We start from the raw sequence: 22,642 nt of genomic DNA on the forward strand, positions 1-22,642 counted from the left end.
AGATGATGAATTCTCTATCAACTCCCCTTAGTTTGTTCTTAATCCTTTTCTGACATTGCGTTCAAACTTGAATAATTAAAAGTCAAACCACAGACTAGCAAAGGATACTGTCTTTAGAAGGCTAGACAATTTAATAGAAGTCTCTAAAATATTTTTAATGTAAAACTTCTAAAACTGTTTTTAGTGTTTCAAATCATTAGTTTTTGTTAATTTTTCTTCATAGTTGAGTGTATTTGATTAATTTAGATGGAGACTGAAGTTTGTCAGTTATATCAACATGTTAATTTTTCTATTTCCCAGTTATTTTTTATAAAATAATAGAGGCAGAATTCATTAAAATATAAAAATATTTGTAAGGCTAGACATTGTGAAAACTGAACTTTTGTCTGGCAGGACACATTGTTTATTTATCAGAAGAGATTCAGGGTCCTAAATTTGTGTATATCAAAGATGAGTCGGGTGTCATGTGAAGTTTCTGGAATTTAATGAGTGCTTTTGTTTTGATTTCTGTTTCTGTGGTTAGCTTAGCAGGTATGTGATTTTTCCTGTGTTTACTGAGCACTTGTAACTTCTCAGTCTGCAAGTTTTCCTTTCGTATTTTCTGTTAATTTTCGTGTTGTTTGCATATTGGAGTGCAGAGTCTGGGGTTAGTCTGCCTCTTGGTGGAGCATCTGCGGCTAGCGTGTGTCTGTGGTCAGAGTGGGGTAGTAGAGGTTGGGAAGACTTGGTCACTCAGTGTAGACGCCGGGGACGGGGGCTTGAGGGCAGAGCCGGGTCTTCACTTAGTGACTGAGTAAACTGCCCCGCTGCGCTGTCCTTTGGTGTCTGTTTTTTGACAAAGGGCTGGTAAGAGTGCTTGCCTTCCAGGATCACTGTGAGAAATAAGTAAGTTAACAGTGAGCCACCTGCTTGGGGCAGAGCCTGGCACCGCAAGCCCTTAGGAGTGGAAGTCATTTTTATCATTCCTGCCTACTAGTATTTCTGTTAATGTTGCCTCACTCCTTTTTCTTCTGGAACTTGTATCAGAAGTATATTGGGCCTTCTTAGTCTATTTCTGTGTGTGTGGCCTTTGTTGGTTTTGGCCCTTGGGGTCTCTTCTGTAAAATTTAAAAAGAAAAAAAATTTTAACATGTTTTTAGTAGACTGGACCATTTAAGTCCTGAATGCTTCTGGTGGCATTCCATTCTTTGTAGACTTAAAAAAGACCTTTCTCTGTTCTGAAAGCACATCATCTGAATTTTACTTTAGTTGATTTATTTTTCTTTCGCATTTTTAGCACGTAATCTTTAAAAAATTTATTTATTTGAAAGGCAGAGTTACAGAGATAGAGAGAGAGAGATCTTCCATCTGCTGGTTTACTCTCCAATGGCCACAACGGTTGGAAGCGGGCCCATCAGAAGCCAGGAGCTTCCTTCGGGTCTCCCATGTGGGTGCAGGGGCCCAAGTTCTTGGGCCATCCTCTGCTGCTTTCCCAGGTGCTTTAGAAAGGAGCTTGATTAGAAGTGGAGCAGCTGGGATTTGAACCCATATGGGATGCTTGTGTCATAGTCAGTAGCTTTACCTGTTATGCCACAGTGCTGGCCCCTTAACACAATTTTAAATTCACTTTTTATTTTGCTTTACTGCATGAGATGAGATCCTACCTTACTTTTAAATATTAGTGCTTCCTTTTTAACATCTATGGAGTTAGCCTTTATCAACCTCAGCTGTAACTACTAGACAGACTTAAAGAAACAATACAGCAGCTTCCAAGGGGCATGGAGAATGCTTTTAATTAGGTGTGAAGAACATAACTTTGCAGAATTCTGTTTCATCTTTACCACTGGAAAACAACACAGTGTTGAATTTTCAAGTACAAAAGTAGTCTGGTTTTGTTTTTGGTCTTATCTTTGCTGATAAGTAATTTCTTATGTCTTAGACTCGGACCCCCTTTTTTTCTTTAGTAATATACCTGCAGGTAAAAACAGCATTTTTGTTAGTTATTGGTTGATATTTTATTAATATTGAAGACCTCCTATTCCTACCCTGCGAGAAGAGGCGAATGTCTTGGAATGGTAGAATATCCATCTAAAATGTTAGTGTTTTCTTATATTCTTAACTTCAACCACAAGAGGTCTCCCAAGGATTTTATATTCTCTGAGTTAGAATTTAAAAAGACTGCTAAAACCTTCACATTTGTTTTTATATCTCAGCATACAGACTTATTTATATCATGCTGTAATTTAGAACAAGTATTAGTGAAAGATGGTAGTAAGCCAAAATGTTGGATACTGCATTAACTGCAGTTGAAATTGCTTTAGATTAATGATTTAATTAATGTTTATAGAACTGCTGAGAGGAAGTCTATAAATAATATTATTGATGTTGACCAGGTCTCAACTGGTTTTCTAGACAAGTTGGATGAACATAGCAAGCCGTGCTCAGTTTTGTGTTCCTGGAAATGAGCCCTTCCTGCGCACCTTCATAGCCCGGGGAGGCTGCGGGGGCAGGAGGGCATGGATGGGGACCCTTGCAGGTGGTAGTGGCGTGTGTGTGGGGAGGTATGTTTGCATGCACGTGTGTGTGTGTTTGCGTGTGTAGAAATGGTGTGAGCTCTGAGTCAAACAGGCGGGAAGTGTTAGAGGAGTGTGACGACAACAAGAGAACTTTCTGACTGAGGGCAAGTTTCTTGTTGAGAACTGGGAAAGAAAGGGTGGAGAACCGGGGAGTCCGGCAGAGGGGTGTGAGTGGCCTCCAGGAGCAGGACGGTGAGGCTTCTGGGTGAAGGGCTGGTGTGGTGGAAGAGCAGAGGCGAGTCCACCTCCTACATGGGACCATTGAATAAAAAAATAAAATGTCTCTAAGGCAAAAATAATATACAGAGAAGAAAATGAAATCAAGGAACGCGGAGAACGCCGTCCCTGGGATGGGAAGAATAGCCAGAACGGCAGGGATAAGGAGCCGGGGAGAACTGGAGAAGACGGGGCGGGGAGCTGGTTGTTGACGTTGCCTGATTGATGATGCTAGGTGATTTTTTACACTGTTGACTCTGTTAGACTTTACTGCAACGGCGTGACACTCAGAAGAGTGCTTGGTTAAAAACTAGCCTCACCAGCGATAGCATCACGAAAGACTGGGGGAGGAACATTGTGCGGTATCACAGGGACTAGCATTCCGACCTTTGCGGTGAGAGCCAGGATTGGCAGCATTCACTCGGGATTGATGTGCAGGTTGCAGACCTGGGGAAAACCCCGAAATCCTGATGGTGGAGGACGAGCTAGCCCTGGCTGTTGACTTTCACTGTCGTGTCCTTTGTCCACAGAAGGCCTTAGATCATCTGAGTTAACCCAAACCATTGTCCAACGTGAGTCTGTATACTGGAGATTAACACCACCTGAATGTCACTTATGGTGACAGATACTTGAAATTATCATAGCAGTATTTCAGTTTTATCTTCTTTGGTTAGGTTGATTTATATATTAGAGATTGCTTACCACTTATTGTTGTATTTTGATTTTTAAGTTTTTTTTTTTTTTTTTTTAAGATTTACTTATTTATTTGAAAGTCAGAGTTACAGAGAGAGAGGAGAAGAGGCAGAGAGAGAGAGAGGTCTTCCATCCGCTGGTTCACTCCTCAAATGGCCACAATGCCTGGAGCTGTGCCAGTCTGAAGCCAAGAGCCAGAAGCTTCTTCCCAATCTCCCACGTGGATGTAGGGGCCCAAGGACTTGGGCCATCCTCTGCTGCTTTCCCAGGCCACAGCAGAGAGCTGGATCAGAAGTGGAGCAGCTGGAATTTGAGCTGACGCCCATATGGGATGCCGGTGAAAACCTAACTTCTTTCAATATGATTAGAATTTGGCATAGTTAAGAAACAGCGAATCTTTTTGAAGGATGAGAGAAAAAAACAGGGAAGCTTTATTCATTAACTTGGTTAGCAATATAAAATGCTATTATGTGACCAGTACTCGATGGTATGAATTTAGTGGTTGCAGTGTTTTGATTTGTAATGACGAAATTTAATGAGCTCAGTTCCGGGTGCTTATACAGAGCCATTTCACTGTGATTCTTGGGCAGTAAGAGCCAAGTAGATGCTGAGTGTTGGACCAAACACTCGGGTAGCAAACAAACTTATGACCGTTAAAGCCCCTGCGTTTGGAGGGAAGCTTGGGCCAAGGAGAGTGAGAGGTTCAGGAGATGGGCAGGCAGGGTGGGCCAGGGAGTTGCAGGTCCAGTGGACTGAGGTGTGGACGTGGAGAGTGGCCTGGGGCCCACTCCACGCAGGAGTTGAGTGCTGCTCTGTGGCTGTTTGCTGACTGACCCTCCTGCTGGGATAAGAGAGGAAGCCCAGGGCGTTTTGTGGAGGCTGCTGGGCCCGAGTGAGAGGGTTTTTATTCTATTTGGATCTTTCTCCTGCAAGGTCTACTCCCTCCTTTTACCAGTATTTATTATTTTGTGCTAGAATTTTTTTGGTTACATTTGTTACCTTGTAATTTTAACAATTAGCAGTAACATGTGTTTGTTGTATAAGGGAAATGTGTATTTTAAAGGAGAAATACTTTTGCTAGTCTCCCCACACAATTTGATTTAAACTATTTTTGTTATAAGGTGGCTTAAATATTTATAAACCGAAAACGGTGCCTTAGGCGGATTCTTTTTTCACAGCAATGAAGTCAAAACAATTTGAGATTAAAGTATTTGAGATTAAAGCATTAAATGTATAGGACTGACGTCAGCGAAGCTGCTTGGAGGAATGATTGAAGGGCCATGTCTTCTGCAGAAAATGAGCTCCTCTTCCCAATTTGAGTGGCTATACCCTCGCCTCCTCCCCGCTCCCAGAGTCTCTTTCTTTTTTTCTTTTTCTTTTTTTTTTTTTTTTTTGACAGACAGAGTGGACAGTGAGAGAGAGAGACAGAGAGAAAGGTCTTCCTTTTGCCGTTGGTTCACCCTCCAATGGCCGCCATGGCTGGCGCACCGCGCTGATCCGATGGCAGGAGCCGGGTGCTTCTCCTGGTCTCCCATGGGGTGCAGGGCCCAAGGACTTGGGCCATCCTCCACTGCACTCCCTGGCCACAGCAGAGAGCTGGTCTGGAAGAGGGGCAACCGGGACAGAATCTGGCTCCCCGACAGGGACTAGAATCCGGTGTGCCGGTGCCGCTAGGTGGAGGATTAGCCTAGCGAGCCGCGGCGCCGGCCACCCACAGTCTCTTTCCTTACAGACTTTTATTTTTTTATTTCAAAGGCAGAGATGGAGGTTGGTGAGGGAGAGAGAGAAAGAGAGATAAATACAGAGAAAGGTCTGTCTGTCTAGCATCTGCTGGTTCACTCCCCAAATGCCCACAATAGCCAGGGCTGGGCCAGGCTGCAGCCAGGAGCCTGGAACTCCGGCCGTGTCTCCCAAGTGGGCCCCAAGCACTTGACCATCATCTGCTGCCTTCCAGGATGCATTGGCTGGAAGCTGGGTCCACAGCAGAGTAGCGGGGACTTGAGCCAGCACTCTGATGAGGGAAGTGGACAGCCTATATGGCGGCTCTGTGTCAGAACGCCTGCCGTAGACTTTGATGTTTTATAGACCAGTTTTGGGGTCACAGCAACACTGACAGAAAAACCAGAGATTTCCCTTGTTCCTCTGCCCCAGCACACGCACAGATCCCCTGTCATCAGCACTCTCCTCCCTCAGAGAGGGCTGACTTTGGGTCGGCACTCTTGCTATGAGGTGCTATAGAGTCTCAAATGCTGTTCCGCCTTTTCCTCTCTGAACCGTAGACAACCTGAGCCGTTTGCCCTCATTGTGTCAATGCACCACTTCACTTTCAAGACTGCTTGTTTGTTTCTTCATCAGGCTGTGACAGTAAAAGTGCCCTATTTTTAATGTGATCTTAACTCTGGACAGGAATGCAGAAACTGTAGCACATAACTGCTTTCATTTTGAAAGCTGGTAATTCTGTTGATCTAGGGCAGTATTTTTCTTTCTTTCTTTTTTTTTTTTTTTTTTTTTTTTTTTTTTACAGGCAGAGTGGACAGTGAGAGAGAGAGACAGAGAGAAAGGTCTTCCTTTGCCGTTGGTTCACCCTCCAATGGCCGGCGCGGCTGGCGCGCTGTGCCTATCTGAAGGCAGGAGCCAGGTGCTTCTCCTGGTCTCCCATGGGGTGCAGGGCCCAAGCACCTGGGCCATCCTCCACTGCACTCCCTGGCCACAGCAGAGAGCTGGGCTGGAAGAAGGGCAACCGGGACAGAATCCAGTGTAGGGCAGTATTTTTCAAACTGAAAATCAACTTGGTAGTTCATGTCTAACATTGAAAAAAAAGAAGACATTAGAGTACACATGTATAGGAGGGGTATTTTATGAAATGTGTTTTTCAGTTTTATCTTGGTACATCTAATCAGTCTGCCTGTATGCATGTCTATTTCAAAAAAGATTTATGTATTTATTTATTCAAAAGGCATAGTGACAGAGATCTTCCATCTGCTGGTTCACTCTCCAAAAGGTCACAGCAGCATGCTGAAGTCAGGAGCCAGGAATGCCCTACATGAGTAGCAGCAGCCCAGGCACTTGGACTATCTGCTGCTTTCCTAGGCACCTTAACAGTAAGATGGATCAGAGGTGGAGCAGCTGGGACTTGAACTTGGGCTCCAGTATGGGATGCCGGCATTGCAAGAAGCAGCTTAACCAGCTGTGCCACAACACCAGCCCCTATGTATATGACTTCTAATCCTTTTTCCTATCCCTATCATGTTTGTAATTGTCCAAGAAGGGAATTAAATTCCTAATGCACTATATTAATTAAATATCCCACTCCTTGGAATTTACCCAAAGGAATTTAAATTGGCAAACAAAAAAGCGGTCTGCACCCTAATGTTTATTGCAGCTCAATTCACAATAGCTAAGACCTGGAACCAACCTAAATGCCCATCAACGGTAGACTGGATAAAGAAATTATGGGATATGTACTCTTTAGAATACTATACCGCAGTAAGAAACAACGAAATCCAGTCAGTTGCAACAAAATGGAGGAATCTGGAACACATCATGCTGAGTGAAATAAGCCAGTCCCAAAGGGACAAATACCATATGTTCTCCCTGATTGGTGACAACTGACTGAACACCAAAAAGGAAACCTGTTGAAGTGAAATGGACACTATGGGAAACGGTGACTTGATCAGCATAGCCCTGACTGTTAATGAACAACTTAATACATTATCCCTCTTAGTAGTTTTTTTGTCTGTTCTACTTAATATGACTGGTTTAATTCTGTAATTAATACACAGTTATTCTTAAGTGTTAAAATTTAACTGAAATGTGATCCCTGTTAAACATAAGAGTAGGAATAAGAGAGGGAAGAGATATATAATTTGGGACATGCTCAAGCTAACTTGCCCCAAATGGTAGAGTTAGAAACATACCAGGGGACTCCAATTTAATCCCATCAAGGTGGCAAGTACCAATGCCATCTCACTATTCCAAGTGATCAATTTCAGTTCACAATTGATCATAATGAAAGGACTAAGAGTCAAAGGGAGCACATAAACAAGTCTAGTACCTGCTACTACTAACTGATAGAATAAAGGGGAGAGTGATCCAACATGGGAAGTGAGATACTCAGCAGACTCATAGAATGGCAGATGTCCTAAAGAGCACTCTGGCCTCAGAATCAGCCCTAAAGGCATTTGGATCTGGCTGAAAAGCCCATGAGAGTATTTCAGGCATGGAAAGCCAAGACACTCTGGCAAAAGATCTCTGTGAGTGAGATCTCAGTGGAAAGAACAGGTCTTCAAAGAAGGAGGTACCTTTCTCTGAAGGGAGGAGAGAACCTCCACTTTGACTATGACCTTGTCTAAACAAGATAAGAATCGGAGAACTCAGAGGGCTTCCATAGCCTTGGGAACTCATGACTGGAGCATAGGGAGATTACTGATGCCATAGACAGGAGTGTCAATTGGTAAAGTCAACAACAGGAGTCACTGTGCACTTACTCCTCATGTAGGATCTCTGTCCTTAATGTGCTGTGCATTGAGATTTAATGCTATAACGAGTACTCAAACAATATATTTCACTTTGTGTTTCTATGGGGGTGCAAACTGTTGAAATCTTTACTTAATGCATACTAAACTGATCCTCTGTAAAAAAAAAAAAAATTATCAACTCCCAACTTGACTCTCACTGGGATTAAACATGACAATAGGTCTGATCTGATTTCATCATCATTTAAAAAAAATCATCTATTATTCCTCACTTTATGTTTCTGTGTGGGAGCAAACTGTTGAAATCCTTACTTAATGTATACTAAGCTGATCTTCTGTATATTAAGATAATCGAAAATGAATCTTGATGTGAATGGAAGGGGAGAGGGAGTGGGAAAGGGGAGGGCTGTGGGTGGGAGGGACGGTATGGGGGGGAAGCCATTGTAATCCATAAATCGTACTTTGGAAATTTATATTCATTAAATAAAAGTTAAAAAAAATAAAAAAAAATTATATTAAATGTTTTAGTTTGAATATCTAAAGCTGAAATATATAGACAATAAGTCAAAAGAAAAAAAAATAATTTGTAAGTTATTTGTGTAGATTTTCATATGTAAATTCTTGTTACATAAACCTAATCAGATGCTCATTTTTAAATAGCACAACTGAAAAGTAATAAGAATTTAAAGATAGTGCATTAAAAATTTTTAAGATGCCATGATTTGCAGGTCGTATGTTGCCTACATAGAATATCTTGGGAAAGTGACAAGTTATTAGAAGTGACAAGAATTCAGCAAGGTCATTAACTATAAGACCAGTTTGTAAAAGTGAGTAGTGTTTGGGTGTGACAGCAACAACGTCTTTCTTTTTTGAGGCTTTAAGCAGCTGTCTGCCCTGTGACACTCTGTTCATGGTATTATTGCTTTTATTTAGAGAACGTCTTTTATCCATTCTTTGAGAGTAGATTTACTTGTGAAAGATTCAAATATTCTCTTACTTTTCTTCCTTCCTTTCTTTTCCTTTCTTTCTGCCTTCCTACCCTCCTTCCTTTTTTTTTTTTTTTTTTTTTTTTTTTTTTTTTAATACATTTATTTTAGGAGGCAGGCTCTGTGACCTAGTAGGTTAAACTCCACCTGTGGTGCTGGCATCCCATATGGGTGCTGGTTTGAATCTTGGCTACTCCTTTTCTGATCTACCTCCCTGCTAGTGGCCTGAGAAAATGGTGGAGGGTAGTGCAAGTCCTTGGGCCCCTGTATCTACGTGGGAGACCCAGAAGAAGCTCCCGGCTCCTGGCTTTGGATTGGTCTAACTCCAGCCGTAGTGGCCATTTGGAGAGTAAACCAGCAGATGTAGCCCCTCTCTCTATATCTCTCCTCCTCTTTCTGTCTTTAACTCTGCATCTCAAATAAATAAGTAAATCTTTAAAAAAAAATTTGTTTAGGGATATACAGAGATTTCACAATTCTTTAAAAAAATATAATTATTTGAAAGAGTTACAGAGAGAAAGGGAGGGACAGAGAGAGATAGCTCCCATCTGCTTGCTGGTTCACTCCCCAAATGGCTGCAACAGCTGGGGCTGAGCCAGCAGCCTCCTCCGAGTCTCCCACGTGAGTGCAGGGGTCCAAGGACTTGGGCCATCCTCTGCTGCTTTCCCAGGTGCACTAGCAGGAAGCAGGATGGGAAATGCAGCATCTGGGAAAAGAATTAGTGCCCATATGGGATGCTGATGTTGCAGGTGGTGGCCCAACCTGCCTATTTCACAATGCCTTTAGTTTACTTTCATCTGAGAATGTCTTGATTTCTTCTGCATTTTGTAGAAGGTGTTTGTGCTAGGTATGTGATTCTGGGTGCACAATTTTTCACCCTCCCTTCCTTCCTCCCTTCTTTCCTTCCTTTCTTCCTTCCTCCCTTCCTCCCTTCCTCCCTTCTTTCCTTCCTGTGAGTTATTTATTTATCTGAAAGGCAGAGTTACAGAGAGAGAGAGAGGAGAGGCAGAGAGGTGTTCCCTTCCCTGGTTCAGTCCCTGAGTGGCTGTAATGACCGGGGCAGGGGCCCAGGGACTTGCGCCATTTTCCACTGTTTTCCCAGCACATTAGGGAGCTGGATCAGAGGTGGAGCAGCCAGGACTGCAAGCAGTGCCCCTATGGGATGCCAGCACTGCAGGTGGCGGCTTTACCCACTGCGTCATGGTGCCAGCCCCTGCAAAGTTCTCTTCATTGCTCACTTCAGAATGTGGTCTTCATGGTTTCTGAGGAGAAATCTGCCCCCACTCATACTGTCTTCCCCAAATAGCTAATGTGTGGTTTCAGTCTTGTTGCTTTGAAGATTCTGGTCTTTGGTTTTTAGTAATGATGGCATGTCTTGCCATGAATTGTGGCTGTTCTGTTTGGATTTTGCCCAGCCTCTTGAACCTGTAGGTTTAGGTCCATTGGCAGATTTGTACATTTTTCTGTCTTTATTTTTTTTCCAGCCTGCCTCCTTTCGTCCTTCCTTGAAAGACTCCGCTAGCAGGAATATTAGACGTTGTTCTAATCCTGCCAGTCCCGAGGCTCTGTTGTCACCGTTCCTGCTCCTACTCTCTCTGTTGTGCAGTTTGGGTACTTCCTGTTGTCCTGGCTCCTCTGTGCATCCGTTTGGCTGCTGAGCCCGTTCACTCAGCTTTCTATTTCCGGTATTCTGTTTTTCAATTCTGAAAGCTTTGTTTTCTTGTTTTCTGTCTTCTGTTTGTTCGCAGAGAATTTTCCCTTGCCTTGGCTTCCTACTTTTTCGTGTGTTTCTAGCACTTAATGTAATGGCTCTTCAAGAATTTTTTTCATGGCTGTTTTGAAAGCTTTGTCAGATAATTCTAACATCGGTGTCAGTTTGGTGTAGGCACCTGTTGATTTTCTTTTTTTTCGTTCAGTTCGAGATCTTTCTGTTTCTTAGTAGGGTGAACGATGCTTTACTGCGATGGGTGCTTTGTCTTACCATGTTGTGGAAACCTGGATCTTGTGTTCAGCAGGGTTGGGGTGTGCTGCCTCAGTGTTAGCAGGCCGGGACACCTGCCCCCTGAGGGTGGGTGGGAGTGCCAGCTTCCCCTCTGGGCTGCACGGACATTGGTGGATTGAAGTCCCCTTACTGGCCAGCAGGGATGAAAGACTCAGCTTCCAACCCGGCCTTCTCTGACACAGCCCAGCAGGGCCCTTGGGGCTCCTCATTTCATTCTGATGAGAGGGGGGTATCCAGGCTTGTCCCCACTAGCACTTCGCTGGCATGAATCGGGTGGAGCCACCGCTTTACCCGTAGCCTTGGCTGTTGTGGAACAGCTTGTTTAAAAGTGTTCTGTGTTGCAGGCTGTGTCTTTCATGGGTGGTTATCTGCAGAGCAAGCTTCTTTGTTTCTTGTTTTTGTTTCATGCCTGTTGGCCTTTCTGGGTTGTCAGCTTCTTTATTTAACTCCAAGCTTGGGTTATTTGAGACTCTTCAAAAAGTTCATGGGAAATGCCTATTATGAAAAACGATGCGTAGACTTCAAAAATTTTTTGCAGGAAAGTGAGCTTACCTTTGGATTCTGTTTCCCCATGAACTTTTTGAAGTCTTCTTTTATATGGCAAAAGGGAAGTCCAGGGAACAACCCACCTTGCCGCTCCCCAGAACCCCACGTCCCTGACACATGTGCTTTCTGCCTGCCTTTCAGAACCGGCCTCTGCGTGCATGCAGTGTGCAGGGAGTGCCTGTGGGTGGAGCAGGGAAGGGCACGTGTGCAGGGAGTGCCTGTGGGTGGAGCAGGGAAGGGCACGTGTGCAGGGAGTGCCTGTGGGTGGAGCAGGGAAGGGCAGGTGTGCAGGGAGTGCCTGTGGGTGGAGCAGGGAAGGGCAGGTGTGCAGGGAGTGCCTGTGGGTGGAGCAGGGAAGGGCACGTGTGCAGGGAGTGCCTGTGGGTGGAGCAGGGAAGGGCACGTGTGCAGGGAGTGCCTGTGGGTGGAGCAGGGAAGGGCACGTGTGCAGGGAGTGACTGTGGGTGGAGCAGGGAAGGGCAGGTGTGCAGGGAGTGACTGTGGGTGGAACAGGGAAGGGCAGGTGTGCAGGGAGTGCCTGTGGGTGGAGCAGGGAAGGGCACGTGTGTGTCCTTCCCTTGAACAGAAGCCCTTCTGGGCAAGAGCGTATTAGAGATTGCTCATCATGTGTCTGCATAAACTTGGCTTCCTTGCTACTGTTTTAATCTAATCAGAAAAATCAGTGCTGTGAGTATATTGATAATGCAGATGGACAAATCTTTACTGCAGTAAATTGAATTTTGTGCATGGGTGAATCAAATTAAGAGAAAAAAAACTCTTCAAATTTTTTATAATTTAAAATTAGTTTTTATTTTCTTAGTGTCACTTAAAGTTTAAGTACGTCCAAATATTTTTAAAAGCACAGCCAGTGGGGAAAAACCTTGTCTTCTATTGGTGAATTAACAATCTGAATACTCAAAAAGTAAGTCAAGATTTGCCAGCCCTCCTTCGATATGCTGTCACAACGATTGGGTCTTAAGGGGTTTCTCCTTTCTTGCTTATTAGGCACAAAAATTAAGTAATAAAGGTAAGAAGGTAGGTATTTGGCACAGTGCTTTAGTGGACACTTGGGATACCTACATCCTCTAGAGTGCCTGCTTCAAGTGCTGGCTCCTTTGCTTCTGATCTAGCTTCTTTCAAATGCAAATCCTAGGAGGCAGGAGGTGATAGCTCAAGTCTTAGAGTCCTGCCATTCGGGTGGGAGACCCCAGTGGAGTTTTGGGATCCTGGCTCCCACTTGTCCCATTCCAGGCTATCGCAGGCCTCTGGGTGAGTGAACCAATTGATAGGTCTCCATCTGTCTGTCTGTCTGTCTTCTGTCTCTCTCTCTCTTTCTGGGTCTCTGACTTCCAGATACTAATTACAAAATATATAAAGTTTAAACTGAAAAGTACTTTAAGGAATTCAATTGCAGGTGCATTATGAGCGCTCATGTAAGGCATAGATAGTGTACACGTCCTTAGGTTGAAAGAGGAATGGCCCTGAGGCCGACAAGGTGCCCGTTAAGTTACATGGGGCATCGACCACCGCAGGTAGAGCCAAGCTGCACCCGGTTTACTTACCTGATGGAACTGTGATAAACATTTTTTAAATGTTTGTGGTTAAATATTTACTTAAGTTGTATTAAATAGTGTGGTTAGTGAAGCAAACCTGTGACTTCATAGATTTTGTTGGCTTAAGAAGATTCTGAAGCTGCCATTTGAGTTGAAATGTGAATTGGTGTAACAAGAACTGAGGCGGTAGGAGCGGCATGCAGTGCTGAAGGGGGCAGTGCTGAGGTCAGGGAAACGTGCTGGGTGCTGTGTAGCAGCTGCGTGATATGTTGATCTGCTTCTTGTCACTTAGATTCTGTATGTTTGAGCTAAATAAGTGGGACCATGTTTGAGTGAAGAAAAGTCCATTTAAGTCGCTGGCCCACCTCGTAAGTGGGTTTTTTTGTTGTTGTTGTGGAGTTTCTTGATCTCTGTGTAGATTCTGGTTATTAGGCCTTTATCAGTTGCATAATTTGCAAATAACTTCTCCCATTCTGTCGGTTGCCTCTTCACTTTCCTGACTGTTATTTTTGCAGTACAGAAGCTTCTCAGTTTGATGAGAAATTGTTGTTAATTTTGGCTTTGGCCGCCTGTGCCTCTGAGGTCTTTTCCAAGAACTCTTTGCCTGTGCCAGTATCTTTTTTTTTTTTTTTTTTTTTAAGATTTATTTATTTATTTGAAAGTCAGAGTTACACAGAGAGAAGAGGCAGAGAGAGAGAGAGAGAGAGGTCTTCCACCTGCTGGTTCACTCCCCAGATGGCCGCAACGGCCCGAGCTGCACCGATCTGAAGCCAGGATCCAGGAGCTTCCTCCAGGTCTCCCATGCGGGTGCAGGAGCCCAAGGACTTGGGCCATCCTCTACTGTTTTCCCAGGCCACAGCAGAGAGCTGGATCGGAAGTGGAATAGCTGGGACTCAAACTGGCGCCCACATGGGATGCCTGCGCTTCAGGCTAGGGCGTTAACCCACTGCACCACAGTGCTGGCCCCTGTGCCAATATCTTGCAGGGTTTCTCTGATGTTCTCTGATAATTTGGTGTCAGGTCGTAGATTTAGATCTTTATTCCATGTTGAGTGGATTTTTATGTAAGGTGTTAGGTAGGGGTCTTGCTTCATACTTCTGCATGTAGAAATCCAGTTTTCCTAGTGCCATTTACAGACATTTTTCAAAACAGGAAATCCAAATGGCCAACAGACGTGAAAAAATGTTCAGGATCATTAGCCATCAGGGAAATGCAAATCAAAACCACAGTGAGGTTTTACCTCATCTGGGTTAGAATGATTTTCATACAGAAATCAACAAATAACAGAAGCTGGCAAGGATGTGGGGAAAAAGGCACACTAATCCACTGTTGGTGGGAATGCAAACTGGTAAAGCCACTATGGAAGATAATTTGGAGATACCTCAAAAATCTGAATATAGCCCTACCGTATGACCCAGCCCTCCCTCTCCTCGGAATTTACCCAAGGGAAATTAAATTGGCAACTAAAAGAGCTGTCTGCACCTAAATGTTTATTGCAGCTTAATTCACAATAGCTAAGACATGGAATCAACCTAAATGCCCATCAACAGAAGACTGGATAAAGAAATTATGGGATATGTACTCTGGAAAAATACTACACAATGTTAAAAAAAAAAAAATGAAATCCGGTCATTGGCAATAAAATGGGTGAATCTGAAAAACATCATGCTGAGTGAACTAAGCCAGTCCCAAAGGGACAGATACCGTATGTTCTCCCTGATCTGTGACAATTATCTGAGCACCTAAAAGGAAACCTGTAGAAGTGAAACTGACACTTTGAGAAGCAATGACTTGATCAGCCCTTGTCCTGACTGTTGAGGAACAGCTTACTGTTTCATTCTTTTTAGTATTTTCTTTTCCTACTTAATACAGTTGGTTGAACTCTTTACTTAACACAGAATTATTCTTACGTGTTTAAATCCAATTGAAAATTGATCCCTGTTAAAAATAAGAGTGGGAATAAGAGAGGGAGGAGGTGTACAGTTTGGCACACGTTCCCACGGACTTACCCCTAAGGGTAAAGCTAAAAACTTGCCATGGGACTCCAAATCCCATTAAGTTGGGAGGTACCAATGCCATCTTACTAGTTAAAGTGATCATTTTAAGTTCATAACTGATCATAAAGATAGGATTAATTGTCTAAGGATCACATAAATAAGACCAAGTGTCTGCTAATAATGATAGACTTAAAAAGAAGAGAACGATCCAACATAGAAAGCAGGCCACACAGCAGACAGAGAATGACAAATGCCCTAAACAGCACTCTGGCCTCAGAATCAGCCCTTAAGTCATTTGGATCTGGCTAAAAAGCCTATGAGAGCATTTCAGACATGGAAAGCCAAGACACTGTGGCAAAAAATGACCTAAATGAAAGATCTCTGTGAGTGAGATCCCGATGGAAAAAATGGGCCATCAGAGAAGGAGGTACCTTTCTCTGAAGGGAGGAGAGAACTTCCACTTTGATTTTGGCCCTGTCTAAATGATGTCGGAGTTTGTGGACTCAAGAGGCTTCCCAAGCCAGTGCCGCGGCTCAAAAGGCTAATCCTCCACCTGCGGCACCGGCACACCAGGTTCTAGTCCTGGTTGGGGTGCCGGATTCTGTCCCGGTTGCTCCTCTAACAGTCCAGCTCTCTGCTGTGGCCCAGGAGTGCAGTGGAGGATGGCCCAAGTGCGGCACCTGGCTCCTGGCTTCGGATCAGCGTGGTGTGCCGGCCGCAGCGGCAATTGTGGGGTGAACCAACAGAAGGAAGACCTTTCTCTCTGTCTCTCTCTCTCTCACTGTCCACTCTGCCTGTCAAAAAAAAAAAAGGCTTCCATAGCCTTGGCAGCTCATGACAAGAGCCTCAGGTGATTACTGACATCATAAATAAGAGAGTCAGTTGTTAAATCAACAACAGGAGTCACTGTGCACTTGCTCCCCATGTAGAACCTCTGTCCTTAATGTACTATGAAAATTAACAGTAAAACTAGTCTTCAAACAGTACTTTATACTTCATGTGTCTGTGTGGGTGCAAACTGTTGAAATCTGTACTTAGTGTAGAGTTGCTCTTCAGTATGTAAAGATAATTGAAAATGAATCTTAATAGGATGGGAGAGGGAGTAGGAGGTGGGATGGGTGTTGGGGTGGGAGGCTGGGAATCGGGGGAAGAACTATAATCCAAAAGTTGTACTGGGGAAATGTATATTTATTAAATAAAAGCTTTCTATATATAAAAAAGAAGTCCAACCTAGAGAAACATAAATGATGAATTCAAGGTCCAGAAAGGACATTTACGTTTTTGAATATGGCTACTCTCCATTGTTCATAGTCACTCACCTGTCTTGTGAAGGTATTTTTTATTCCTTCAAGTTTATTTGATTTCATTAAATTAAAAAATATTTAATATTTATATATATATATAGAGAGAGAGAGAGAGAGAGAGAATGAATCTGCACTGGTTCACTCCCGAGATGCCTTATTGCTAGAATCTGCAGTCTGGGGTGGGCCGTGCTGCAGCAGGATCCTGGAACTCAAGCCGGCTCTCCCATATGGCTGCACCATCACCTGCTGCCTCACAGGGTGCACGTTAGCAGGGAGCTGGATGGGAAGCAGAGAGGCTGGGACTCCAGCATGCATCCAGTGTGGGATGTAGGTGCCCCACGTGGTGACTTAACCACTGTACCTAATGCCCACCCCTCGAGTTTATTTTAGTGATATAGATAGCTAGCAATAAATTCCAATTGAATATTCTTTTATTCCCTTCCTCCCCCCAAAAACCCAACACCCTCTGCATTTATAAATATTTCCAGTAGATTGATACATTCTTTGAGTTGCACATTATCATTTATATTCATTCATTCATTTATCCTTAAAAACGCTTAATCAGCGTATGTCAGGTTTGTTCCCAGGTGGTGAGGATACCAAACTGATTAAGAAGTCTTCCTCCCGGGAGGCTGCAGTCTAGAAGGGGAGTGCTGTGGGAACAAACAGTGGTAATGAGACCGGGAAGACACCGTCCTGGCAGACAGAGATGTGCGGTGTTCTCAGGGAGCAGAGACTGACTGGGTTGAGCTTCTTTGCCAGGGTGAGCGTGGCAGTCTGTGGCAGGGGTGGGGTGGGTTTGGAGAGAAAGGGTGTGTCAAGTGAAAGAGACCTGAGGAGAACCAGTGCGGAGAGAGCCCTGTCGTACAGAGTTTCCTGTGAGAAAGGCTGAGATGATAGACTGGAGACCGGATGGTTCCGTCGTGTCCCGGAAGCTCACAGTACAGCCCTGTTAACACACGCTTGATAAATGCTTGACTAAATAAGGGAGGTTTGAATGGAGAGTAATGAGTACTTCTTGTTTGTTTTTATTGAGAGAAATGATTTGGGTTTTTCCAACTTGGAAGGGCTGTAGTAGCTGGCAGTCCATCCTGAAATGTGTGTGATGGTCAGTATATGCCGACAGGGAGTAGATACAAGAAGAATCTCACTTATCTGGGGAAGAACGTATTCATTTCCTTTTACTTTTGTAACAGTAATTTTATTCTTTAAAATTTTTTAAAATCTCACTTTAAATTAGCTAAAACTTCTGACATTTCCATGAGTATTTCTGACAGCAGATATTAATGAGAGTCTTCACGGTTGTTATCTGAGAGAGTTTAGTAACTACTATGACGATTAGTGTTGAAGAAGTCTAGGCCCTGGCCTCTTCTATGGCACTGGAAACCGTTCTCTCTCTTCTGGTGGTCGTAGGAAATCTTGTTTTGTTTTATTTTATTTTTTTAACCTGTATCTCCCTTCTTCCTCATTTCTGGAGTAGAAGAGAGAGTCCTTTGCCATTTCAGATAATAATCTCTGAGCTGTTTAGAGAAATCTAGAATCAGGAAATTGGCTGTGGCGGTAGAGATGGTAGTGAATCCAGCGGCAGAAATCGGTCTCGTCCACAGCAGGAGAGAGCGTGCCTCTCTTTACAGCAGACGTGCTGTCAGTGCTAGAATCCATTCGTGTTGATCTCCTTTGAAAGCGACATTAATTCTTTCCCTGGTGGAAGGTGGCGATACTTTTGTGTATCCAGGTAGCACATTCACTGGCTGTGCTGCACTCGTCTGTGTGAAAACTCAGTTTCAGCGTGGTGGGCTGATAGGTGACGTGGCTCTGCGGCAGTGTTTGCCGTGCTGTTGAATGGAGTCTGTGTGCATCCCATTGAGCGGGTCTCAGGAAGGCACCTCCTGCAGAAGAATGAATGGTGAGTCCGTGCAGGAGGTGCGCTGAGAGCAGCGGGCAGGAGGAGGGCACCTCGAGAGAAGATCTTGCTGACTGCCCCGCACTCCCAGGCTGCGCCGCGCTGCCGGGACGGACAGCTGGCAGGCAGTGGAAGGAGGTGTGCAGCCTTCGTTTCACTAACTGTTTGAGTTTTGTAAATACACCTGTTCTGGGGCTGAGGATTTGATATATAAAGTCTCCTAATGAAAGTGTTTTGTTTCATGTGTTTCTTCCTACAGATCTGTGTTTTAAATTTTAATATTTGCAATGTCTCTCCCTTGCCCACTGTGGTTTGCAAAAATGGTTTCAGTAATGAGTCATCGCTCAAGAGCAGTACTTTTAAAGTACTTTTTATTTATTTGAAAGGCAGAGTTATACAGAGAGGGAGAGACAGAGAGATTTTCCATCCACTGGTTCACTCCTCAAATGGCTGCAATGGCATGGGGTTGGGCCAGAACAAAGCCAGGAGCCTAGAATTCCATCTGGGTCTCCCATATGGGAAGCAGAGACCCAAGCACTTGGACCATCTTCTGCTGCCTTCCCAGGTGCATTAGCAGGGAGCTGGATGGGAAGTGGAGCAGTGGGGCTCAAACTGGCGTCCATGTGGGATGCCTGCATCACAGGTGATGGTGGCTTAACCTGCTGCGCCACAGCACCAGCCGTAGGTATCGTTCTTTAAAATCATTTATTGTTGGCATCGTCTTAGGAAATCCTACACAAAGTATGAACGTGGCCTGTTGCTTCAGCTGAAGGCAGAGGGCAGTGTGAACTGCAAGGTGTGGCTGAAGGAAGGAGGAGGCAGGTGAAGGAGAGGGTGGAACTCTTGCAGCTCCGGCACACGGGTCCTGTTCCAGTAGCCCTTGGAGGAGAGGCCAGCCGTCCTCATTCCAGGAGGGCCAGGGGCTTGAGTTGTCAACAGCCGCTGTCCACACTGAGTAGTCAGAACACCCAGCGGGACCCTAGGCCTGCTCTCCTTATGGTGTGACCTTACAGTGTGGCGATGACACAAAACCCCTCGACTGAACCAGTCGTCCTTCCCAAGAAGTGCTCAGGGCCTGTGCCCCTCAGGTCAGGCGCTCAGGCCAGCCTGCTTGAGAGCCCTTGCTTATCTCGGAGCCTGTCTGCATGTAGACTTGTCTATTAGTCTTCGTAGTGACTCCTTCCTGCCAGACCTCCCCGCTGGAGGGAGATTTCTTACTAATTTATTTTCCCTGGTGACTCAGGGATTATTCTCTTATCTTTTGTTTTCAGGCCAGAAGTTTCTTGCCGCTGCCATCATGTTTTTTGAGTCCTTCTTAGCCTTTAGCCCAGGTCTTTATCCCCAGAGCAATTCAAGTCTGGGCACCCAGTGTGCGTTTTCCTTCCTCCCTTCCTCTCCCTGCCCGCCTTCTTTGAGAGAAAATGCCTGTCTGGTATTTGACTTCTCATGCGTGTGTACACCACATATTAATATGCACAGTACTGAGCTTGATAGCATTTCCCTGGGTTTGTTGGGAGCACAGCCGTCCGGGATGCCCTATGACCTGGTCCCAGGTCCCTTCCCTCAGTGCCTGTGCTGGGCTGAGGACCTCCTGGGGTGGGCCTGGGCCCTGAGCTCATCATGGGTGGGGGTGGCACTGCACTACAGCCTGCAGGGGAGGGCAGCCGCAGGAGGGCTACAGGGTGGGTGGGGGTGGTGCCTGCCTGGTGGGAGCGTCAGGAGCAGGGGAGTGGCAGGTGTCACAGGGCTTTGTGAAGAGGGTTTTGTCACTGGCTGCTAGTGGATCAGTTACCACTCGACGAATACGGAGTAGAATAGTACAGAGTGGAGGATATCTGAGTGCATTAAATACAACAAGGTAAGTATTGTCATTGTCTTTTCTCACTCGCTGTGTATCCTAATCCTGTCTTTAACCCAAGGAAAAATTGCTTCAAAAGGTTAAACAGACTTCTGGGCTTTCCTGTTATGTCCATAATAAGCCAAATAGTGTAGCTGAGTGACATTTCTCTTTATTTACTGTAAAATTGCTGTGAGTCTTAGTGCATAGTCAGGGCTCCGAGCCTGTGCCGAGAGCCAGTACTGTAAAGGTAGCTACATTGCAAAGTAGACGACATCAAGCAGGGAGAGGGGAGCAGACTGGGCACCGAGAGTGCCCAGGGAGGGAATAGTTCTGTCCAGGGCAGCACTGCTCAGCAGAACTATAATGTGAGCCACAGTGAGAGCCACACGTGTAACCTCACATTCTTCAGTTGTCACATCAAAAAGATAACGAGGAACAGATGGAATTAATGGTAATAATTATTCAGTTCAGCATGTTCCCTTATCATTTTAACATGTAATTCTTCTACACGCTTTTTTAAAACGTATTCTTTAAATTCTTCTCTATATACTAATTCATCATCTTTTTTATGTAATAAGTTTTCAGATTCCAGTGTGTATTTTATGCTGTCAACACATCTCAGTTCTGAATAGCCATACTCCATGTGCCTAGTAGCTGCTGTGGGTAGGTGCCACCGTATGTGACGGTGCAGTTTATAGAATGGAGGGCAGCTTTATGCAAGCCCTGGGCTGATGAGTAGGTGATGATATTATGCAGATTTCGGGAAGCTGCAACGACAAAAAAGTTTAAATAAAGGTTAAATAATTTGTAAAATATGGCTGTGAGGGTGTTTCACAAACCTGGTGAAAAATGGAATTAAAAGGTAACAATTTAAAATCCATGAACACTTGTATACTATGTGTTTCTCCATGAACTGTTTGAAGATTCCCGTAATGACATCGTTCATCCTGTTTCCAGTGCGTTCTGTGACCAGTGCTGACATTAACACAGGCAGTTTCCGTAGGAGCCCTGGGAGGTGATTACCGTGGTAGAGTCTGTTTCATAGGAGAGGCGTCGACAGAGGCGGGAGAACAGCCCAGTGGTCGGTCTGTGTCTGTGAGGCAGCAGGGGCACGGCCACTTCTCCACCCTGGAACCTGTGGCCATGTTAGGTTCCTAGGCAGAGGGCAGTTACAGCTGCTCACCAGCTGACCTTAGGAGAGGGACCTCTCTGCCTTATCCAGGGGTCAGCCAGTGCTCGAGTCCTTTAAGTGTGAGAGGAGGCGAGGGAGGAGGTCAGAGTAATGTGAGTGTTGCACCTGCGCTCTCGGCTGTGCGCACAGAGGAAGGGGACACAAGGGTATGAGTGCCAGCTGTGGAGACCAGGAGCCTCCCCAGGAGCCTTCAGGAGGGAGCAGGGCCCTGCCAGTGCCTTGTTGGAGCCCGGCGAGAGCAGTGCAGCCTTGAATGTGTGTTGTGTGAAGTCACAGAATTTGTGGTGTTTAGTTACAGTAGCAGTGGGAACGTAAGGCACTGTCAGATGTGAGAAGTGTTTCTCACTGTGGTTTGTGGCTTCGCTTGACAGCTGCTCACTGGAGTTAGGCCAGGCTGTGGCTGCTCTGCCTCGTCTTCCTAGCTGGCTGGCAGGTGCTCAGCTCTGTTTAAACAGACCTGCTGCTGCTTGCCAGCCGTAGTGTGCTGTGGGAGAGGACTCGATGCAGTGATGGCCGCCTTTCTGAGTCTGAGCAGTTTCTGGTTATGAAGTCAGGGTGTCGTTTGTGTAGGAATTACCTTCTAGGTAAGTAGACGTTACCGCCTTTTATGTAACTCTGAACTGTCAACCCCCAGCGATCAAAAGTTCACTTGTGAGCAGTTAAGTTGATGAAGACAATAGGCTGCTCCCCACACAGAAACAATCCCTGCTCTGCCTTCCAGAGGGCAGTCGGAATGGCCTGGCTGTGGGTCGGCTTTCGCGTCTTCCTCCCCTCTCCTTCCCTCTCACCGTCTTATTCCTGTCGAGAGACAGTCCCTTAGCCTGTGTTTCATTCTGTCACTCTCCCGGGGCTGCAGAGGAAAGGGAGTTAACCCTAGGGTCCTGCGCACATGGAAGTGCGTGCCTCTGTTGAGAGAGCAGCGTCCGGCGTGCATCTTCGCCTCTGTCCCACACTGCGGGGGTCTCTGCTGAGGGATGTGTGTGTATTCACTGCTGCCATCAGTACTCCAGAATAGCTCTTCTGTCAGCGTCCTGCCTGTCACAGCGCTCGGCGCTCGGCAGACACAGATGTGAAGAGTGATTGTTTTAAGTCAGTGCCAGAGGTGAGCACTGGACAAATGTTGAAAACTATGATGGGGGCCAGCGCCGCGGCTCACTAGGCTAATCCTCCGCCTGCGACGCTGGCACACTGGGGTTCTAGTCCCAGTTGGGGCACCGGATTCTGTCCCGGTTGCCCCTCTTCCAGTCCAGCTCTTTGCTGTGGCCCGGGAGTGCAGTGGAGGATGGCCCAAGTGCTTGGGCCCTGCACCCCATGGGAGACCAGGAGGAAGCACCTGGCTCCTGCTTTCTGATCGGCACAGTGCGCCGTCCGTACTGGCCA

At 45.4% G+C, this 22,642-nt stretch overlaps 1 protein-coding gene across 3 annotated transcripts in view; it reads left to right on the forward strand.

Annotated features, from left to right (window-relative positions):
- Positions 1-22,642, forward strand: part of MSH3 (mutS homolog 3) — a 174,314-nt gene that overhangs the window by 19,787 nt on the left and 131,885 nt on the right. The window contains exon 1 of one of the 3 annotated variants that reach the window (XM_089312929.1): positions 21,725-21,846. The exons of the other annotated variants lie outside the window; for them this stretch is intronic. The gene's annotated coding sequence lies outside the window, so the exon portion shown is untranslated. Of the gene's footprint in view, positions 1-21,724; positions 21,847-22,642 lie in introns of those variants that run through there. 3 annotated transcript variants of the gene reach the window in all.

The sequence above is a fragment of the Oryctolagus cuniculus genome, chromosome 14 (genome assembly GCF_051225735.1).
Source record: "Oryctolagus cuniculus isolate XC-2025 breed Fujian yellow rabbit chromosome 14, ASM5122573v1, whole genome shotgun sequence".
Classification (NCBI taxonomy): domain Eukaryota; kingdom Metazoa; phylum Chordata; class Mammalia; order Lagomorpha; family Leporidae; genus Oryctolagus; species Oryctolagus cuniculus.